This window comes from Equus asinus, chromosome 12 (assembly GCF_041296235.1).
Source record: "Equus asinus isolate D_3611 breed Donkey chromosome 12, EquAss-T2T_v2, whole genome shotgun sequence".
Lineage (NCBI taxonomy): Eukaryota > Metazoa > Chordata > Mammalia > Perissodactyla > Equidae > Equus > Equus asinus.
In genome coordinates, this window is record NC_091801.1 from 70,118,209 (window position 1) to 70,140,445 (window position 22,237).

Sequence of the window (22,237 nt, forward strand, 5' to 3'; positions counted from 1 at the left end):
TAGCTGGAGAGCTTGTCCAACATTCCTCTGCGCAGCTCACCTGGAAATAGGGATGGATCTGGAAGCAAATGTGGTGGGTACATGCATTTTGAACAAGCTCCTCAGGTAACACTGAACCCGGCCTTCCACAACTTTGAAACCATCACGTTGGGACCCTTCCACTCTGGCCCCGAGAACTTTGACATTCGCCTCGGCCTGTGGGCTCTGGGACTCAGAGAAAGGGAAAGGCAATGGATACCCCAGGGGAAGCTGCATCCCAGGACCCAACCACAGAAGGCAGACAAGAGACCTGGGTGTGTTGACGAGGGGCCAGAGCGTCAGGCCAAGAATTTGCAAGGGTGCCGCTGGCCGGGCCTTGCTGTTCTGATGCCCTGGGCAATGCCGTCATGCAGCAAGGCTGCACGCCTGCCAGAGCCCTTTGGCTGACCAGGGGAGTCTGCGAGGCAAGGCCTTTGTGTCCCTGCCCGCCACTACCCCCGCTTACGGTGCTCAGGTTACTGGATGTTTATGGAAGGAAAGGGCTTTAGAAGGAGGACTGGAGTTGGAGTGAGGACCCCCAAGTACAAGTGCAGACGCTGCTATCTATGTGCTCTGTGACCCCCAGCATCTGTGAGCCTGTTTCTTCATCTGTAAAGAGAACTAACAACCCCTCCCAGCCTTCTTTCCCAAGACATGAAGGTTTAAAAGGCAGTGCCGCCGTGTAGTGAAAGGACTGGGTCCACGATTTATGTGTTAGAGGATTATTATTGTTTTTAAAAATAATAGCCGGCTTCCAAGTTGAAACCCGGATTCTCCTGCAGAACCCAGCCACTGCCAGCAAGCTGCCGCCTTTCAGATGGAGAGGAAGATAGGCGGAGAGGCAGCGAGGAAAAGCTGCTCCTCGAGGCTTCTTTCTTGAGACCTCTTTGTCTTCTTTTTCTCCTCGAGGCCAGGGAATCTGGGAGAATTCCAACTTCCACAGCACTGCCTGATAGAATAATTTGTACTGCCTCGGCACCTGTCATCACCTCCGGCGAGACAGCGGCTGGAGGTGGGGAAACAGAAGCCGCACACCAAGCGTGGCTCTCCGCCCTGCCCTTCCCTTTGCTTGGGTTTCTCCTTGCTTGTTGACTCTTCTGGACTCTCCAGTTCTCGGTTCTCGGTCTCCCCAGCCCAGGCCGTGCAGGTGCTCCCTGTACCATGTTGGCCACATCTGTTTCCCATCTGTAACATCGCTTACTTGATATTTGAGATGAAGTCACGCCACTTTTTCATTCTTAAATCAATGTCTTTAACAGAACCATTGCTGTCATAAAAGTAAACCTAGCTCACTTGTGAGACAAGGCAAGTTGCCATGCACATAAATACATAGTTGCTAAAGTGGAAGTGTGTGCACCCTCATCAAAGTGGTCTCAGGTCGTTCCAAGGGTTCCTGCACTGCCCTTTGGGAAGCCCTGAGGCAGCAGATGCCATCGATGCTTCAGGAACATATGCAGGCATCGAGATCTGTGCACAGGTGCTTACAGCCAAGGTAATGGACTCTGATTCAATCCAAGCCTTGGGGCTATTTTGCAGATGTTAAGTGACTTTCCCAAGGTCTCCAGCCAGGAAACAGTTGGATTGGAGACCAAGTGGATCAGCAGACCCCAGATCAGACATGCTTGGCATCATGAGCAGCATTTAGCACCGAGCTTGACACAGTGGTGGCCAAGAGGAATGAGGAAGGCAACCTCGGGGAAGTGGGGTGCTGCGGATTAAAAGGCAGATGTAGGAGTTCTGGACTGTCTATCTGGATCAGTGGCTTTCCAATGGCACTGACGAACCCTCTCTCCTCCTCCTGAGGGCGGGTTGAGGTGCTGTGCTGACGGCTGTTCAGTTTTCCTACTTTTCCTTTATCAAGAGCAGGTCCTCCCCCAACCTTTCTATATGATGGTTTTGAGTCAGATTTCATTAGGGAAAGGAGAAAAAACAAAGATTCCTTTGCTAAAAGCAGATGTGAAGAGCTCTGTTTTGGATGGCCTTCAAGGTCTCCCCCTCATCTCATTGTCTATGATTTTGTAATTCTAGCCTGGGCACTACCCTTTCCTGGCTGTGTGGTGTTGGATGAGTGGGTCAGCATTCTGAGTCTCAACGCCTCCATCTTTAAAATGGGCATAAGGAGAGACTCACCACTTAGCTCTCGGGGTTATTGTGTGGAGGATGCATGTGGATGTGCCCCAAGAAGGGCAAAGGATTCTGCAGGAGGATGGGGTTGGTAAAGTCATGCAATCATTCAACTTTTCTTGAGTGGCAGCTCTGTGCTGCACCCGGGCTAGATGCTGGAGACACAAAGAGCCATGGGGCCCAGAGAATCCTGGGAAATAGAGAAATAAACATGAGCACAGTGTCTCCTGGGAGAGAGAGAAATCAGCAGACAGTTTCAACTCGAAAGAGGTGTGGAGGGTCATCCAACCCAGCCTGGGGTTGGGGCGGCAGGAAGAGGGTGGGGGTGGGGTAGGAAGTGACGCACAGCATGAGTCTTAACGTGGAAACAAAAAAACAATAGTGATACTGGGTGTGTATGTATGTATTTCATTCACACGAGATTTCAGTCCCATAGAATGAAGACTTCTGAGTTTCCACTTCCCCTTCTGTGCAAAGATCTTTTAGAGACAAAAGTAAATGCAAAGGAGACTCTTGGGTCAATGTTATAAACTCTGTTAGTGAGTTTTGCTCCACCTTTTTGCAAACAAATATTATTCAACTGACAAATGTGCTCGGCCCTGTCCCTTTGAGAAAATTCAACACATTTTTAGTACCGTCATCTGTGGGAGCCCAGAAGATGCTCTGAGTGGTTTCTGTTCGACAACATGTTTGCCCAAATGAGAAAGATGGGACCTGAACAGGCGAGGGGTCTTTCCCAAGGCCAGGAAGTCGAGGGGTCGGGTTCAGATCTGGGGGCTCCTGGGTCACCACAGGCTCCTAGGGTCTGGAATGGGAGTGATCGTGTGTACAAGGGGACATGCTCAGTCTACAGTCTGGGACCAGAGGTTGAGTTCATCACCGATTTCATCCAGGGGCTGCATGTGTGGATGTCAGTTAGCGAGCTGTGTGCTGAGGGTACCCTCCTTGTTTTAAGGAGCTCATAGGGCAAAGATACGTAAGGTGTCAATTAAAATCCACCATGCTAAGTGCCAGTGGAGTAACGTGCAATGTGCTTTGAGAGCAGTGTTTGCATACGATGCACTGGAAGAGACACAGACTTTGAAGCTGGGCACACCTGGCTTTCAGTTCCAGCTCTGCCACTCACTGCATGACCTTGGGCAAGTTACTTAACCTCTCTGAGCTTCAGTTTCTCTATTTAGAAAAGGGGAGGAATAATAACCTCTCTGTTGGCATCAGCGAATGAAGAGCATACCATTGAGATACCACTTGGCTCAATCGATGGAGACTTATCGTCATCAGCTATAAGAACTTTGGCAAGACTTTCAATTTCTCCAAGCCCCCAGGAGCTTTGGATGTTGTCATCTCTACAACGAGGTGATGGAAGTGAAGTGTGCTTTGTAAAACTGTGACACTTTAAGCAAACGCTAGTTTTCACTCAGAATTCTTAGCCAGCGCCAGTTGAGATAGAGAAGGCGATGTGGCAGGGTGGTTTGTCAAAGTTCAGAGAGTAACTGTGGGCCAGAAACCAGGGCAGCCTCTCTGATCTTGAGACCCTCTCACCCACTGCCCTCCAGAGCCCCCAGCATTTCCCCTCCCATCGTCTGAAACCTAACCGTATTCTGGACCAGGACCTGCAAATCCTGGGCTCGGTTTCTTCATCTATCAGCAAAGTCCTTCTGCTGGGAAGGGGACTTGCCATCAGGCCTGAGAAAGAAGTCAGGCGTGCTTGGAATGCAATTGCAAAAGAGGTTACAAGAGCCTGGCGAGAATGCTGAAATCAAGTGATGTCGAGAGGGTTTGTTATTTTTGAAAAAATGACTCATTCTGAGAAACCCTAACGGCCTCACAGAACGTTCACCTAGTTGCCTGTATGTATAACCCAGAGTCCACTGCAGAGAAAAACAAATCCTGTTGTCACAGCTGAGGGCGGGGGTGGTGAGGGCAGTGAGGGTTGATGGTGGGAAGAGGGATGACAATTTGATGGAGGAAGAGTTTAAAGGTAACTCTTGCCCTCTGAGTGGATTGTTTTAATTTCCCAAGTCCTTTTCCCTAAATTGTGCCATTCAAACCATCACCAAAACATCCCTTTGGAGGTAACGTGTGTTCTTGTTCTCTATATTGACCTGAGCTGGCCAGAGGAGGGGAGGTCATTCCTATTTGACCTGCAAAGAACATAGATGCCCAGAGAGCTTAACTATTTCCTCAAGATGAGGTGATTGGGAGAGAGAGGAAGAGGAAGGAAGGAGGAGGTGGAGGAGGCGATCCATGAAAGAGAGCTAAGGTGAGAACTATGCTTGTCGCGTGGAGAAGCACTGTGAGGCCTGGTGTCAGCGAGGGCTCTGTTGGCCTCCTCACTGTGGGATGCTCAGGAGAGCACAAGATCAAGAGTTAGGAGGTGGGCTCTTGCCCCCCCTCTGCCCTTAGCTAAATGTGTGACTCTGGGAAAACAGGTCCCTTCACCAAGCCTCCACTTTCCACCTGGAAAGGTATGGGGGTGGTGGGAGTCAAATAGACTCAGAGGTTCTAAAATTAGTAGTCATAAGAATATTCTGGAAAGCTTGTTACAATACCGATTGCTGGGCCCCATGGGGCCAGGGAATCTAGGTTTCTAACAAGCTTCTAGGTGAGGCTACTGCTGCCAATTGATCACAGCCCCAGCTTTGAGTTTTCTGGAGCTGGATGATCTTGAATGTCCCTGCCATTTCTGCTGTTGAAAGACTCAAAAAACTCAACAGCTCTGGGTCATCGAGAGCTGTGTCAGGTGCTGGGAATACAAAGACGAACAGGACCTGGTTTCTGCCTTTTGGGTCTGGCAGTCCAGTTGAGGAAACAGACAAGACAATGAACCCCATTATCACACAAGGTACCCGGGGATGTGCAGACGTCAGCTGCATGTGTGGAAGTCAGGGAGGTCTTCAAGGATGGTGCTGGGTCAGCCTTTGGGTCTAAGTTGTCACCAGCCAGACGATGTGCTAGGGGATGCCTTCTGGGCAGAGGGCAGGGTAGGCTGCTTTGAAGAGTCCACAGAGAAAGCTCTGGCTAAGCTCATTGCACGCGGTGCGGCATTAGCGCTACTCAGAGTGTTCTTCCAGCTGTCCCCTCTGGGAGCTGCCCAGCACAGCTGCAGCTGTACCCAACCTCCCTGGAGGGCCCTGGGGAAGCCAGAGGAGGAAGCTCCCAATGGGCCAGCATCCTTGGGGACCACCGTCAAGTATAATACACACACACACATACACACACAGTTGATCCCCATTATTCATGGATTCCATATTCATGAATTTGCCTACTTGCTAATATTTGCTTGTAACCCCCCCAACCAATACTTTCACAGTCATTCGTGGACATGTGCAGGACAGTGAAAAAGTCAGACTCGCCCAACACTCACGTTCCCAGCCGAACGACGCTCTGCCTTCTTGTTTCAGCTCTTACACTGTAAACAAGGGTCCTTTTTGTGGTCTATTTAGTGCTGTGTTTTGAATATTCTTGTACTTTTTTTCCCCATAAGTTTGCTATTTAAAATCACCCCCAAGCAGAGTGCCTTAGTGCTGTCTAGTGTTCCTGAGCACAGAAGGCCATGACGTGCCTTATGGAGAAAATGTGTTAGCTAGACTTCTTTCAGGCACGAGGTACGGTGCTGTTAGCTGTGACTTATAATGAATCAATAATAGATATTAAATAACGTATCCTGAAACAGAATCACACACAAAACAAGTTTGTCTATTGATAGGTTGATGGATAGAGCCCAAATGTCTCTTTGCCCCATAAGCAATGGTGCAGCCTTCACTAATTTACTGTTCGTGGCAACTTTATAAAACCTAACTACCACGAATAATGAGAATTGAGTGTGTGTACCATTAAACCACTGCCAAGTCTTTCTGTTGCTCAATATTACAAGTTAGTATATTTAACAATATAATTCAGTTACAGCAAGTTTAATAAAATCTGAACATCCTAGGTAAACTTCGGAAATTTTCTTACTAATCCTGTTAGCAATCCTTATCCAATTTATCCCTTCCCTTTTCTGCTTAGATTTGAACAGAAGGGTTTTTTCGACTCATCCTGATGGTTTTCTCAGCTTCATACCCACTTGAATTCACATCTCACCAACCTGTTTTAGATACAAATTTACATCTAAAAGACCCTGGTGTCACAATGTAGCTGAACGTGACTTCAATGTGGATCATAGGATGATTTTAAATTGGAGATTATTTTGATTTTACTACTAAGATCCTGACCCCAATTCTGATGTGTGTTTTTTCCAACACCACCAAGCGATTCTCCTAGACACCAGCCAGGTGTCCTACAATTTAACCAAATTCTGACACTATCTACTGCTATCTGAGGCAGCTTCAGACCCCACAGGCTAAGGGCTCAGTCCCACAAGACTGTCCTCTCTTCAGATGCCAACTGCAAGTTCAGGTTTTTACCTGTGATTCTGACCAACGGGCTATAAATGGGAGGTTCCCATGACCCCCTCCTCAGGTTTCATTAATTTGCTAGAGCGGCTCACAGAACTCAGGAAACCAGTTTACTCTTAGATTACTGGTTTAGGACCTTAAATCAGATATCAAAGGATATGAATCAACAGCCAGATGAAGAGAGACACAGGGCGAAGGCCCAAACACAGGAGCTTCTGTCCCCGTGGAGTTTGGGGCCAGCACTGAGGCTCCTGGAGGTGTTCTGGTTCACCAATCTGGAAGCTACTGAAAGCCAGTCCTTTTGGGTTTTATGAAGGCTTCATTACATAGGCACAATTGATGAAATCATTGGCTGTTGGCAACTCAACTCAAATTCCAGCCCCTCTCCCCTCCCCGGAGGTCAGAGGGTGGGGAGGAAAGTTCCAGCCCTCTAGTCCTGTGATTGGTTCCCCCAGCAACCAGCCCTCAGCCTTAAGCGACTCTGGGGTTTTCCAAAGGTTACCTCATTAACATAACAAAAGACATCTTGATCCCTCTCTTAGCAGATTCCAAAGGTTTTAGGAGCTCTGTGTCAGGAAGCAGGATGAAGATCAAATATGTGTACTTCTTATAAATCACAACCTCACAACCACCTTTGCACTGGTTAGTTCTTGCATTTGGTAGACTGACAATTTTTGCGGTAGAGGAAGAGATGGGCACAGGCTTGAGGAGATTGCCTTTGGGATTCTGATTTGTGAGAAGGAAACTGAGGCATAGTGACTGTCCCATCAGGGGCAGCCAGGAACTGGCCAAGCTGGGCCTGAGCCCCTGCAGGGAGAAGCAGGAGGCCCTGCTCGCCCAGCCTTGGCTGTCCTGCTCCTTGTGCCTGGGTCCTCAGCCCTGTCCCCTAGGCCACGTCAGACCTTCCTGGCTTGTCTTTGCACGAAAGGCCCCTGTGCAGGCTGTCATGGGGCTGGAAGGGGACGTGATTTCCCAGGGAACAGGGGCCCAGGGCTCCGAAGCCTTCCTTGATTGTGAAATGCCTGCCTCCCGAGGGACAGGCCATGCTGGAGCGAGTCTTTGGGTGCTCCCGGGCCCCTGACTCCTCCCCGTGGGTCCTCAGGGACCTTGTTGGCAAGCAGAGCGAGAGGAAGCACTGAGGCCGAAGAAGCCAGGCGGCTGGCTGCCATCCCACATAAACACGCTCTGTCACTGTAAATTATTTACGCACCATATGGAGGCTGGACGGGCTCCTCAACAGGGTGCGTTAATTAGAAGCCGGCGGATCCTTGGCCCAGATTCCTAGGGGCGACTGGGGAAGTGGAGGGCAGTGGAGGGAGGCTGTTTCCTTTTCCTCAGCAGCCCCCTGATTAGAAACTTGCAGTGGTTCCCTGTCTTCTCCAGCAACAGTCCAAACCCCACGGCTTAGCGCTCCAGGCGTCTTTCCAGACCTCCCTCTCAGAAGCCCCCTTGGAGGAGTTCTGTTCTCTGCGAATGACTGCACGTTCCCACCTCCAGACCTCTGCCTCCTGGGCTCTCTCCCCAACCTCGACTCCCTTCTCTCCTCTCAGCATCCTTCAAGGCACGGGCTCTAATGTCACCTCCTCTGTCTGCATGCTCCCCCCACCCTCCCACAGGAGGCCAACCTCACTCCTGCCTTGTGCCCCCAGAGCTCTGCGCATCCTACTCAGCCGCACAGCCTCGGGTCTGAGTTCCCATGCCAGCTGCACCCCTTGCTGAGGGATCTTGTGTTTCCTGTGGAAGCCGGAGGCGATGAGGATGTCTCCCTAAATCTCTGTGGGGAGGTTCAGATATGTGCCAACTTTAAACAGTGCTTGGCACCCGTGTATCACCCCCAGACGCTAGCTTGCCTTTATTATTATTATTAAAATGGCACTTATTTCCCTCTGTTGTAATCACTTCTCTTGTCAGCCTCATTCTTACTAGACTCTGACCTAGTGGCATGCAGGGGCCATGGTCTCACCCAACCCTAAACCTTCTGCTTTTAGCCCAGTCCTGGCACTTAGCAGGTGTCTGACAAAGAGTATATATTCAATGGTGGTGCACAGGTGTAGTACCCAATAGTGAGTGCTTACTATCTGCCAGGCTGTGTTCTGAGCCCTTTCCGTGAATTAACTCGTTTAACACATGGTCCTTTGTGATAGCTCTTATCAGTATTCTCCTTTAACAGATGAGGAAACTGAGGCACAGAGGGGAGCAATAACTTGTGCAAGGTGACGTGTCTGGTGAGTGACAATGCTGAGATCCAAACCCGGAGAGGTTCACACCTCGAGTGTCCCACTGCCTCTCAGAGTTAGGCAATAGGAGTGCAGGGCGGATGCTCAGCAGTAAGGGCCTGGCACACAGTAGGTGTTTAGTGAATGCTGAATAAGTGTTTGGGGCCATTGTGTGTTTCGATTGCTCAGGCTAAAGGCGAATCAGACAGATGGGCTGCTTAAAAGGGTGAAAGTTTCTATGTGTTAAACTTAGCTCTATAAAACGTTTTCCGGAGTCTCCAGCCCTGGACATCTTTTCCTCAGCTGGGCCCCTCTAGACACAGCACTTGACCTTCCAGAGCGGAGCAGCAACCTGTGTCCCCCACACAGGCTCTGTGTCACATCCTTGTCGCCATCTTCCTCACAGCCTGCTAGACCTCATCTCTCTGCCTAGAATGTTCCTTCCCACTTCTTTCTTGCACGCTCCCTGTTGCCACCGTGATCCTATCTGGAAAGCTCCTCCTGTCCTTCAAGGTCCCGTTGTTCACACTGACTTGCCTCTGGGAAGTCTTTCCCAACTGCCATTGCTATTCCTTAGCTCTCCCACACTGGACACACGTCTCAATTATCTATATTCACATACGTGTATGTTCACGACAGAGTCGGGAATGGCAAGGGCTGCAGTACCACACACCTGGCTTTCCGTCTGGCTCTGCCACCTTGTGCAAGTCTCCCCGCCTGAGCCTCAGTTTCCCCATCTGGGAAATGGTGCTAATCATAGTACCTACCTCGCAGAGTTTTTGTGAGGATAAGCGGAAGAGTAGTGAGCACTTAGCCATGAGAGATGAACATACCAAGTACTGCATCAATGCTCTCGTACTTTTATTCTTCTGGAATGAGCCCTCTAGATCCTGGATTGCCCCCTACACATCTTTGCTTCTTCAGGGCTCAGTGTAGTGCCTGGCACACAGCAGGTGCTCAATAAATGAAAATGCAATTCGATTTCAACAAAGTAAGCATTTACTGAGGACCCATCATGCACCAAGTGCTAGGTATGCAAAGATGGGTGGCAGCTGAATGGTCCGGTTGCATACATAGAAGGATAACCAGTAAGAGACTGAATGAATGCCAGCGTGGCACTTTCATTGGTTCATTTCTTCATTAAAGTGTCTGTTGCATCAGGCTCTGGGGAGACGGATGAATAAAATGCATTCCTGGTCCTCGAAGGGACATAACCAGGTACATGAAATGTCCAACACGGGCAGGTGACTGCTGTCGTAGAAGGACAAACAAGGTGGACTCGGAGCTCAGAGGACAGAGCCCCTGGACAGTGTCTCAGCTTGTCAGGGATGAGGGAGGGGAGATGGATGAGATAGGCTGTGCCTTTGCACCTGCTGGTCTTTTTGCTGGGAACATTTCTCTTTCTTCCCATCCTTCCTGCCTCACTTGATATGGCCTCTCCTCAGTGAGGCCTCCTTGGAAAGCCCACCTGCTCATCACTCTATCACCCCACCTGCTCATTTCTTCTCAAGCACTAACCATGTTCTGTTCATGAATGAAAGGAGGGGAAGGAAAGGGAACTGACATTTCTTGAATCCCTACTATGTGCCAGGCGCTGTGCTCTTCAATGGACGAACGTTATATTTAATTAATTTTCCCAGTGCTCCAGGGGCATCGGGATTAGTATCCTCATTTTGCAGACTACAAAAGAGGCCCCAAGAGGATGAATGCCTTTGTCCAAGGTCACTGGTTGCGAAGTGGCGGAACTGGACTTGGAATTTAGGGTCAGCTGCCGCCCCACACCCATGGCGTTTTCATGGCACCGGGAGAGGCCAAGTAGGCAAGAAAGGAAATGGAATGACTCGTTCACTGCCCCAGGCATTTTCAGCAACCAGTAAGTGATTTCTTTAATTCCCAGCCTGCTGTTAACACCGAGACTCAGCAGCTGGCAACCAGGCTGCAGAAAAACAGGTTTTCTTCTAAACTCAGCAGCACCACCTTCAGGATCTGAGGAAACACTGCAGAAATGATCAGGAGTGAGACCACTGTCTCTGCTGGAGGGGATCCTGAAGAAGCGAACTGAGACATCATCTAATGACTCTTCATCCTAAAAAGAAGCAAATCAAGACTGAGAAAGGAACTTACTTAAAGTCATCCTGTTAGTGATGGTAGATTTGAAGCTGTATTCTTCTGACTCCCAGTTCAGTACCCTCTTCCCTCCCACTCTCCCTTCTTCCTTCTCTCCCTCTCTTTCATCTTCTCTCTTGTTCAACAACATTAATTGAGCACTTACTATGTCTTGGGCATATTCCTTCTTTGGGGATATAAATATTGATAGCTAAAATTTTCCTTTTAGGATTATTGTGGTATTGGTTAATTGCCATTAACAACGTACTCCATAATTACAACTAAGAGATATTGACCATCATCAATATCTCTAGGCAAAAGGCTCTACTCTAAAGTGTCATCTCAGCTGGGGTTCACAGATGAGGAAAACAAGGCTTAGAGAGGTTTAGGAACGTGCCCAGCACGGTTCAGTAGGCTGTGGAGGTGGGATTCAAATGCAGCTCCTTCTGAGCCCAGAGCCAGAGGTCTTAATCACTATGATGTCCTTACTCTTTCGAGTCTCTATGGTTAGTTTAAGAAGTCTCATTCCTCTAATTAGGATTTTGCTCTTACTTCAGATAATTGCTTATTTCTTGTCTAAAAGTGGTGCTGACTCTTTTCTCAAATTCATTGCTTCTTGGATCCCTAGGAGTTTATGTTGAGGTTCCACTCAGTACCAGGACACTGTGCTAGGTGCCGGGGCCACAGAAGTGACCGTAACTCAGCTAGGAGCTCGTGGCCTTGTAGGTGTTAGCCTTAATTCAAGGCGATCAGCAAGACGTGTTCTAATAGCGGTGCTGCACAACTCCAGGAGGCGCTAGTCACCTTGCAGCTGACGGAGATGGCACCTCCTGAGTTTTATGCAGTGTGCTGCCTGTGCGGCCATATAGGGTGGCCCTGATCCAATGGGATGAGAACATGGGAGGGGACGAGGGGGTCAGGGATGGGGAGTAGTCACTTCCCGCTCCGCAGGGTAGGAAGCTTCACAGCAAAGGCGCTGGAGCGTGAATGCCGCTGAAGCTGTTCAGACTTTGATTTCCTGTTCTCTTCAGCTGGGAGGTAGTGCCAAGCTTTGAGGAAATACGTCTGCATTTCGACCTGCAGAGCAGAAAATGTATTTCGGTTTCCATTTCTGCATTAGCTACCAAGTAGCATTTTGTTTTAAGTTCCAGGAATCTTGCCTTCATTCTCATTTTTGGAGGAATGAGTAGTTTCTCTCTTTTGGGGAGGTTGGTTCCTAAAATTGGGGCTCACCAACTTGCAGGTCGTATGTCTAAAACCAGAAGATGAAGTGTTTGAGGAGTTCTCTGCCCAAACCATGGGAGAACGAGTCCGCTGCAGACCCAGAGAATGGAGACCTCATCTCGTATACATCAGCACACCAGTCTCTCCCACATTTTCCCTAACTCTCCTCTCCATCTAAGAGCACTTGGTGTGTGTGTATTCAAATTTAACATCATATGAGAAAAGAAGAGATTTTTTTCATTTTCTAAATATGAAATTATTCTATAGCAAGGACTATAGTTTTCCCCATTGTCCACCCTGAAGGTGCTAATTCAGACTCTTCTAGGGATGGTGTGGTCATGGGTAACACTCACATATTTGGGTTGGGCCAGTTACTAGAAGGGTATCGAGGGTACAAAGATATAAAGGACCAAAAAAAAAAAAAAAAGCTTCCAGCCCTTCAGCAGCTCCTGGTCCGTTTGTTGCTGGCCCTGCAGCCAAAAGAACGACCACTGTGGGAAAAGGATACAGTGATGAAGGAGACTCTCCTCACCACAAGGAAGGCAAGGAGGTCCCCCTGCCACACGCGTTTAATGGCGGAGCAAGGAGAAACATCAGCCAGTGTCGCAGAGGGAGGAGATAGAGGAGAGATTTCTTGTCTGTTCTGCCCTGGGAGAGAGATGCTGATCAGCCCCTTGATTTCTTATTAATTCAGAGTATGGAGGTTCCTTTCTTTCCCATGTTGTGGGCTAAATAAGCATCCGATAGCCACTGGGAACACAGTCAGCCAAGATAACCTTGTTTCTATGGGAAACTGAGTTCTAAGGTCCAAACAGCTGTCTTAGAAACCAACCATTGGCACACATCCCCTTGCGAGGTTGAAGCGCCTCTGCTGTTCATCATTGCAAAGTTAATGTGAAAAGAGCCATGAACTGGGAATTCAGAGGCCTGGGCTCCAGGCTGCCCCTAGCCAGCTGTGTCACCATCTTGGGCAAGTCACACCATCTTCCTCTTTGAGGCCTCCCCTGTAAAATGAGGGGTTGGACTAGATGAGTCCCCATGCTCTTCTGGAGTCTGAGGCTTTGGGACTTCGAGTCTCTTCGTTATCCTACTTTTGTTTCTAGCGAATTATTGCTTACCTTGCTAAATAGAGTGCTTCTTTGGCCCAGGGCTTGTTGGCTACAGGTCCATTTGTCCCTCCTGTGTCAGCTGGTTTCTGGCTGAGTCCAGCCAATGTGAGGCACTGGACCAGTATGGAAGGGAGTCAGGAAAAGAGAATCCAGGGTGTTTCTCCTCCTCTCTGCCTTCAGGGGCATCTCGGGCAGAGGTCGCATTTCTTCCTTGGCCCTGGCTCCCTCATGGTAACAGCTTCTTATAGGGTGACCCCAGGCCTCGGGTTCCTATGATCCTTTCTCTTCCTTCTGTCCCTCCAGCTAAGAAGTGGCAGGGGCTTCCTTCTATTATTAGTCTCTGGGTGGCCTCATTATTTCCTGGTGGGCATTCCAGCCCTTCCATCACCTGTGTAACCCATTCCTCATATTAATTTCCCCTTATTCCCAATACTTAGAGTGGTTTCTGTTTACTTGGTTGGACTTTGACTGAGACATTCAAACTGCTGTTGGTTTTACCTTGTAACAGCCAGCAATAAAGATAATGATGATAATGTTGATGATTATAACCCCTTACTTGGTATATAACCTCACATATTACAAAGCTTTCATTCGGGTTCTGTAATTTGAGTCTCCTAATAACAGTATGATGTAAGAAAGGCATTTATCATTAATTCCACTTCGCAGAAGAGGAAATGACCTCACCAAGCTCACACAGCTGGTGGGTCTTGATAGAGCTGAAACCAGAACCCAAGGCTTTTGATTTCTCATCTAGTTTTCTTCCCCAAATTGTCTTCCTACTTTTCATCATGATCCCACCTACCCTATCAGAGTGGTGCCTTAATGCAGTTCCTTTAGGATCTTGTTTTCTAAAGTGTGAGGCTCAAACCATCAGTCAAGGGTATAATGGTTATCTATTGCTGTGTAACAAATTACTCCAACACTTAGTGGCTTAAACAGTATCACTTATGGGGCTGGCCTGGTGGCACAGCGGTTAAGTTTGCACGTTCCACTTTGGCAGCCCGGGGTTCACGGGTTTGGATCCCAGATGCAGACCTAGGCACCACTTGGCAAGCCATGCTGTGGCAGGTGTCCCTCATATAAAGAAGAGGAAGATGGGCATGGATGTTAGCTCAGGGCCAGTCTTCCTCAGCAAAAAGTGGAGGATTGGCAGCAGATGTTAGCTCAGGGCTAATCTTCCTCAAAAACAAACAAACAAACAAAAAACAGTATCACTTTTTATTTTGGAAATGGTCCATGCATGCATTGATGCTTTCCCCTGTCCCACATTTTCTGAGTTGGTTGTTCATCCGGAACTTGAGGAGTGAGTTCAGCCTGGGAGGCCTCTGAGGTTGTACTTTCCAACAATTTGAGCTGGGGCCTGGCTGTGGGATGATGAAGAGGAAGGTGGAGGGCCGACGGTTGCACCGTGCAGCACTGAACATGGAAGCTCCTGTCCTCGGTGCACCCTGCAAGAAAGCAGCCCCTCGCCAGGGCACAAGGCCAAGAGGGTGAAGCATAGACTTATCTGTATTAAAATCATTTAATAGGAAGGACCACTGTGTCCTTCTCTCCATCCATATTCTTCACCGAGTGTCTAGTGCACAACATCACGTGAGAAGACAATGTGGATCCCTGTAGTGTAGGGACTTATAATACCATTATTCCTAATGGTATCCCAGGGACCCCAATCTTTGGGGAGGATCAGGGTCACTTTATCCATCAAACTGTCCACTTTGTCAGTCATCACTAAATATTTGTATTTGTCTTATGCTCACCTTGTGCCAGTCTCTCACCCCATTGTCTAAGATTCCCTGCCGAGGATCCCACCTCACTTATTTCTGGAAGTCCTAGGGAATGGTTCATGTGTACATGTGAACTTCATCTTTCTGGATCCCTTGTAGTGTTTGCTTTTCTCCTTCTCGGCTCCAGCTTTCTGCTCTGATGTTTACAGCCAAGCTGTGGCGGTCCTTGTCAAGGCTGGTGCGGCTGCCGTCTCCATCCAGCATCACGCTGTGCTCCATGTGGACCCAAGGAGAATGCCCGTCTCTGTTTTCATCTTGTCTGCTTACATATGCCCCAAGCAGGGCCACCTCACCTCTCAGTGACTCATGGAGATTCTAACAAAATAATTCTATTTTTTTGTTTTCTTCTATTTCAACCTCTACTCTCACAGGTTCTGGTACAAGCTCCCAGGCAGGCGTGAAGAGGCATATAGGGAAACTTCTGAGCCATTGTACTCAAGTCGTCCCTCTACTTTTCACCCGTGACACCACCTACCCTGTTGGAGCATTGCCTTAACATTGTTCGCTTCGGGTGGTGTTTTCTAAAGCATGAGGCACAAACCACGGGTAGAGGGTATATATATTTTTTTATCTAATGCTGTGTAACAAATTGCCCCAACATACGGTGGCTTAAAACAGCATCATCTAGCATTTCACAGTTTTTCTGGGTTAGCATTCCAGGAGGGGCTCAATGGAGTCCTCTGGCTCTGGGTCTTTCCCATGGCTGAAGTCATTTCGAGGCTTGATTGGGAAGATCTGCTTTCTGGCTCACTCATGTGGTTGACGGCAGGCTTCAGTTTCTTGCTGGCTGTTGTGCTGAGGATCTCAGGGCCTCAGGAGCTGTTGGCTGGAGGCTCTCCTTGGTTCCTTGCCATGTGGGCCCCTCCACAGAGTATCCCACAACATGGCACTGGGCTTCATCATAATGGGCAAGTGAGAGGACAAGAGAGAAGGCAAACAAGACAGAAGTCACAGCCTTTTGTAACCTTGCCTTGGAAGTGACATCCCATCACTTTTGCCAAATTCTATTACTTAGAAACAAGTAACTAGGTTCAACCTATGTGCCGGAGGGGATTACATAATGGTTGAGTAAGAGAAGGTGAGAATCACTGAGGACCAAATGAGAGGCTGCCTACCATGGGTGGCAGAGGTAGAGTGAAGTGAATGTATTTATTTATTTAAAGTATATTCTTTTGGTGAGGAAGATTGGCCCTGAGCTAACATCTGTTGCCAATCTTCCTCTTTTTTTTCTCTCCCCTAGTTGTAGGTCATTCTAGTTCTTCTATGTGGGATGCCGCCACAGCATGGCTTGATGAGAGGTGTGTAGGTCAGCTCCAAGGATCTGAACCAGCGAACCCCAGGCTGCCAAAGCAGAGTGCGTGAACCCAACCACTCGGCCCCTGGGCCGGCCCCCAAGAATGAAATGAATTTTGATGTTAAGAAAATTATGATTAAAAACATTTAGTCATTAGTCATTTATTTTGAAATGTGGTGGGAAAAATGGAACTGGATGTTATTGCTGGAGAAGACACTAAGTAAAAAAAAAAGGGAGTCAATGAAAAGAAAAATAGGAAGTCCAGGTGGTTTTTGAATATGATTTCCCGTAGAAACTGTGACTTGCTCCTAACCAATAGGATATGGCAAAGGCATTGGGATGTCACTCTCGTGGTTAGGTTACATCATATAAGGCTCTGTCATATCAGAGATTCTCCTTGTGGGCTTGACGAAGTAAGCAACTGTGTTAGAAAAGTCCCTGTAGCAAGAAACTATAGGTGAGTCTGGGATCTGAGGTCAGCCTCTAGCCAACAGCCAGCAAAGAGCCAGGACCCTCAGGGAAAGAACTACAAGGAAATGAATCCTGCCAACAACCTAAATGAGCTTGGAAGCTTGATTCTTTCCCAGTTGAGTCTTCAGATGAGAATGCAGCCCAACTGAAACCTAGATGGCAGCCTGGTGAGACCCTAAGCAGAGGACCTAAGCTGTGCCTGAACTCCTGCCCCACAGAAACTCTGAGAAAACAAATGCGTGTTGTGTTCAGCCTCTCAATTTGTGGTAATGTGTTCCACAGCAAGAAAAAAAACTAATATACCCGCTCCAAGACACGTATGAAAATCTAAAAAACATTTCAGGGCACAGCAAATTTTACCATGTCATTTTGTTTAAAAGTTGTCATTATGTTCCAAATATTTATAAAATTTTCAGAAGGACAACCTTCAAGGCCAAATTTAACAATTCATGCTGGAAAATAGGTCTATCAGAGACCTCTGAGCAGTGTCTGCAGAGCTGAGCGAGGGGCACCTTTTGGACGGAGATGAAGTAGGTATGCAACTAGGAGGAAGAGGGGGTCGCTAATGGAGGAAGTGGTTGAGAAGATGCCTTGCCTCAGCTATGTGAAGACTTTCTGAGGATCACGCAGGAAAAGGACTAGAGAGTGCCCTGATGGATTTTTTCCTTTTAAGTTTGTGAGCTGGGAGGAAAAGCATGAAAGAGAATGACAGGAAGTTGACATCGAGTAAGCCAAAGAGCGGCTGTCTCTTGGCCCGGGAGAGTCTAATTAAGTTATTTCTGAGAGCTTAGCACTGGCTGGCCACAGGCTTTGGAAAGACTCACATCATACTCACGGCTGGGACTAGTATGACTAGTGACTGAGGCTCTGACCTTGAGTTAACCGGTGGTTGGTGTCAGAGGAGTCTGTGAGACAGGGCACCACATTGTAATCGGGGGTTTTATTCTTCTTGGACTTGCTCCATATCATATTTCAGTACCAATATCTATCTAATGTGATAGTTATAGTTAAATGATTTGTGCTCTGTTAATAGAAAAGCTATTTTCCTTGAAGAATTTGCCTTAATTTGAGTTCCCCCAAAAGCAGACCCCACGAAGAGATTTGGGTGCCAGTGGTTAATCTGAGGTGATCCAAGGAAGCTCCTTCAGGGGAGTGAGGAAGTGAGGCAGGGGAGAGAGGAAGCCAGTGAAGGTGTATGAATGAGTCGGTTGCCACTATGTGCGCCTGGGGCTCAGTTGTGATGGGGACCCTTTAAGAGGCAGTATTGGCTTCTCTCAGAATTGCCCCACTGAGGGATGAGGCAACTGGGGTAGTTATCTGCTAATTCTTGTCCTGTATTAGTTGAGAGTCATTCATGGAAGCGTCACTTCCCTGGCCTGCCCTGAGAGAGCGCTACGTGTACTCTTGTGGCTGAGGAAGAGCTCAGACCAAGAGATGTAAGGGTCTGGAGTAGGAAGGCAGACAAATGTATGGGAATTGTCACCACACTGAAGGTGACCTGTGGGATAGGCTGATGAGAAGAGAGCAGGACACTGGGCTATGTGAGGTACAACCATAATATCCAAAGGGATTACCAGCCTATAAAAGGACGTGCCTTTTCAAGCATACTGAACGACCAGGGCTCATTTAGAGAGACAGCCTCCCAGGTCTGCAGACATTATAAAACTGACCCAAACAAAGATGCTTTTGAAGTTAGGGACCAGAGCTGCACATGTCGCCTTGCATCAGAGTACCAGCCTCTGGCCTCTCTTTGTTGGCTGCCTTTAGTTGGTTGGATGCTGGACCCACTGATGACCAGGTAGCAATGGCAACACTAGGGAGGGTACAAGGCAGGACCCCAGACAGACTTTTGAAGCCATGACTAGCTAGACATTTCTCTGTGACTCTTGGAGTATTCTTTCTGTAACAAGTATCCTTTACATTAGGAGTAATAAATCACCTTTGTTTAAAACATGGCTGGTAGTTGAGATTATTAAGAGTGAAAATGAACTTCCTTGGCCCAGAAGAGAGGGAGTGGTCAAATACTAAGATTTGGACTTAATTCCTTAATAGCCAGACCATGAACAAACAGAGAATGGAGAATTACTTTGCAAACTCAGATCGTTCATATGATCATGCTATTAATAATTGCTGTCATTTACTGAGTGACTACTACATGCTGAGCCCTCTGCTGTGCTCTCTATATGCCTGACTTCACCGAGCCCTCACAACAACCCTGTCAGAGACATATTCTGAATATCTCAGGTTCAGGTACACAGGCACTGAGACTCAGTGAGGTTAAGTCACTCATCTAGGTCCCGGGAACAGCAAGGGCAGAACTGGGATTTGAAGCCAGATATGACTCTACAAACTTGAGAAGAAATTATCTAAGATGAAAGCTAAGATCGCGTACGTCCTCTGAAATGGTTTGCGTACAGGGGGTCCAAGGAGTAACTGGGTTGTTATTGTTAGGTTGGGGTCCTAGGTTTCATAAAATGCTAATGTGACGAGGCTGTCAAAACACGTTATGTTGCGGTTCCCCGTGGCGTCTTCCCGGCTTTCTCTCTTTGTCTCATAACCATGTCCTCCAACGAGAATGCTAATTCCCCGGCTGCCCGCCTTAACAGATGCAAGAACAAGGGGAAAGACAGCACAGAAATGAGGCGGCGCCGAATAGAAGTTAATGTGGAGCTGAGGAAAGCTAAGAAAGATGACCAGATGCTGAAAAGGAGAAATGTAAGCTCCTTTCCTGATGATGCTACTTCTCCGCTACAGGAAAACCGCAACAACCAGGGCACTGTAAATTGGTCTGTTGAGGATATTGTCAAGGGCGTAAACAGCAACAATTTGGAAAGCCAGCTCCAAGCTACTCAAGCTGCTAGGAAACTGCTTTCTAGAGAAAAACAGCCCCCCATAGACAACATAATCCGGGCTGGTTTGATTCCAAAATTTGTGTCCTTCTTGGGCAGAACTGATTGTAGTCCCATTCAGTTTGAGTCTACTTGGGCCCTCACTAACATCGCTTCCGGGACATCAGAACAGACCAAGGCTGTGGTAGAGGGAGGTGCTATCCCAGCATTCATTTCTCTGTTGGCATCTCCCCACGCCCACATCAGTGAACAAGCCGTATGGGCTCTAGGAAACATTGCAGGTGATGGTTCGGTTTTCCGAGACTTGGTGATCAAGTATGGTGCAGTTGACCCGCTGTTGGCTCTTCTTGCAGTTCCCGATATGTCATCTTTGGCATGTGGTTACTTACGTAATCTTACCTGGACACTTTCAAACCTTTGTCGCAACAGGAATCCTGCACCCCCATTAGATGCTGTTGAGCAAATTCTTCCCACTTTAGTTCGTCTCCTGCATCATGATGATCCAGAAGTATTAGCAGATACCTGTTGGGCCATTTCCTACCTTACCGATGGTCCGAATGAACGGATTGAAATGGTCGTGAAAACAGGAGTGGTACCCCAACTTGTAAAGCTTCTAGGATCTACTGAATTGCCAATTGTGACTCCTGCACTATGAGCCATAGGAAATATTGTCACTGGGACAGACGAACAGACTCAGGTTGTAATAGATGCAGGAGCACTTGCCATCTTTCCCAGCCTGCTAACGAACCCCAAAACTAACATTCAGAAGGAAGCTACGTGGACAATGTCAAACATCACAGCTGGCCGCCAGGACCACATACAGCAAGTTGTGAATCATGGATTAGTCCCATTCCTCGTTGGTGTTCTCTCTAAGGCAGACTTTAAGACACAAAAGGAAGCTGTATGGGCTGTGACCAACTATACAAGTGGTGGAACAGTTGAACAGATTGTATACCTTGTTCATTGTGGCATAATAGAACCGTTGATGAACCTCTTAACTGCAAAAGACACCAAAATTATTCTGGTTATTCTGGATGCCATTTCAAATATCTTTCAGGCTGGTGAGAAACTAGGTGAAACTGAGAAATTTAGTATAATGACTGAAGAATGTGGAGGTCTGGACAAAACTGAAGCTCTACAAAACCATGAAAATGAGTCTGTGTAGAAAGCTTCGTTAAACTTGATTGAGAAGTATTTCTCTGTAGAGGAAGAGGAAGATGAAAATGTTGTGCCAGAAACTACCTCTGAAGGCTATACATTCCAAGTTCAGGATGGCCCTCCGGGGACCTTTAACTTTTAGACTGTACAGCTGAGGCAGAAAGTTGTTTGTTGTGTGCTGTGTTTGGTATAAGTTTGTCTTAACTGTTTCTCTACTAAGAACCCTTTTGAAGTGTGGTTTGTTATTGTAGCACTTTTTACAACGAAACTATACTTGAACAGTTCCAAACTGTGTACATACTGTATGAAGCTTCTCTCTCAATGGGTTTCTTATTTCTATGTGGAATTTCATATCTTGCAGTGTCCTGTAAATAAAGCTTAAATTCCACCCTTAAAAAAAAAAAACACGTTATGTTGCATAGGGCAGACGCCAAGTCACTCTATGTGCATGCAAGTATCTGTGTGTGCTAAGTGGCCTGGAATAGCCCCTGTGCACCACCCCACACCCCAACGTTCCAAACGTGGGTCCAGACTTCCCAGAAACAGTCTATCTTCCGCGGAATGGGAGGCTCTGGAGCGATGGTGTCCTGGGAGTCGGGTGACTGAGATGCTTATTTTGGGTTCCACCCTCGCTGGCTGTTTGAGTTCAGGCAAGGGACTTAGTCACCGGCAACCTCCTTTTCTCATCTGTGAAATGAGGATAATGAGCCCTGACTCCTGCCTTCCTCACAGGGAGGGCAGGAAGCTTCCTGGCATCACCTCACCAGAGCCTTTTGATCTGCTTGAAAGAATCCTCCTTAATTGCCCAGCCAGGCACTTGAGCAGCTGGGCGAAAGTTTTATAACCCGAGATTCCCACAGCCCATAATCCACACGCTCCCAGAAAGCCCTCAGAGGTTTTCAATGATAGATTTGGCTGGCGAATGTTCTGCCAGGCCATCAGCAGAGATTTCTCAAAGCCTTAGTCATACAATAGGCGGTTTCCCAGGGGTGTTCTTGCCAATGCTTCCACTGATTTATGTAGGATTTCTTAAGACTTATGCGCCCGAGACAATTTCTCACCCCTCCCCAGACTCGTCCAAGGCAGTCATTTCTGGCATCATGGAACACTGCCAACCCTCAAGGACAGCTCTTGGCTACTTAGCTACAGCTTGGATGTGCTCTCTGCCCTCTGGTTCCAGTTTTTAAAAGTCTTCTTTAAGTAAGTTGTACGTTCACCTCGTTTCTGGTCTGGACCATCACGTAAGCGTCCTGTCGAGTCTCCTTGCCTCCAGCCCTGCTCTCTCTCTCTGTTTGTCACACTACAACCTGATACCCAGGACAGATTGCTTCTCTCCTCAAACCCAGCAGTCTTTCCCCATCATCCACACAATACAAATGGAACAAATGAACCTAATTTAAAAGGCATTTAAAGCCCTGCTCACAGCCCAACTCAAAATCTGGCTCCAAATTTCCTTTCTTCCCTCCTTTCTCATCTCTTCCCAT

At 47.8% G+C, this 22,237-nt stretch overlaps 1 long non-coding RNA gene and 1 pseudogene across 1 annotated transcript in view; both read left to right on the plus strand.

The window, feature by feature from the left end:
- LOC139039929 (uncharacterized) overlaps positions 1 to 22,237 on the plus strand; it is a 73,919-nt gene that overhangs the window by 37,353 nt on the left and 14,329 nt on the right. The window lies entirely within an intron of this gene.
- Positions 19,288 to 21,129, plus strand: LOC106839372 (importin subunit alpha-1 pseudogene; annotated as a pseudogene).